Source organism: Electrona antarctica (genome assembly GCF_951216825.1).
Source record: "Electrona antarctica genome assembly, chromosome: 11".
Classification (NCBI taxonomy): Eukaryota; Metazoa; Chordata; class Actinopteri; order Myctophiformes; family Myctophidae; genus Electrona; species Electrona antarctica.
Window position 1 is genome coordinate 38,291,473 of NC_136792.1, and position 1,143 is coordinate 38,292,615.

Consider the following 1,143-nt stretch of genomic DNA (forward strand, 5'->3'; position numbering starts at 1 on the left):
GTATTCAACTTCCTGCCAAATAGGTGACCTATCTCCTCTCTTTAAAGCGACATGATCACCAGGCATGAATATAAAACTTTTAATAAAATAAAATAATAGTTGTATTATTATAGGCCTACATGATGCCGTTTGTGATCGACCATTCAGATGAGGGGAAAAAACACATCAGAATGAATGACAAACATTTACCACAGTTTAATTTAGCCTAGTACTAGAACTAGACTAAAATGTACACGGATGTGAAACACCCACCAGATGGCGCTAGTGACCACATAAATATATCCCACCATGACAACCTACCGCTGCACGCCGTGCACGGGGTCAAGGGATCTGTACACGCGCGCGCACGTGCAAACACACACACACACACACACACACACACACACACACACACACACACACACACACACACACACACACACTATCTCTCTCTCTCTCTCTCTCTCTCTCTCTCTCTCTCTCTCTCTCTCTCTCTCTCTCTCTCTCTCTCTCTCTCTCTCTCTCTCTCTCTCTCCCCCCTATCTAGTTCAATAGGATGAGTCAGCTGTTTCAAGTCTAACAAGTGAGTCTAGTTTGTCATGAGAGTGATGTCATGTAATGCTGTTGTGTAGCAATTATAACACTATAGGCTAAGGGTAAGGCTATATGTTTACTTGCCTTTCAGAAAGGAATATACACGCAACCATTTGAAAGGATATTTTGTGAATATATAAATGGAAAGGAATGGAATTATAAGTGTTATTGAAATATACTACAATTATCCAGTTATTAGCATTTCCTTCTGACTCTGTCACATGCACACAAGCACATGCATACCTTAACAACTCAAGAATCGTGCAAGCGGCGGACAAAGTACTCACTGACAAAGTAGTCAAAGCCTAGATTCTCCAGGTCAAATATTACTCAACAAGTCAAAGTTGCTCAGTCAAAAAATGTACTCAAAACTAACTACTGGAGGGTTGAGTGGTTAATGTTAATATATGTTTTGTAATAACAATTTACTGTAATAACAATTAACTGTTAATAACTTAAGCTGTATGAAATACTTGCATATAGTGGTTGCAACTGTATTAATTGATTGCCCGAGTCCCGTGGTGGGAATCTGCTCTGGTTTTGGTAGTTCCGGTCATTTTGTGGGGGGCA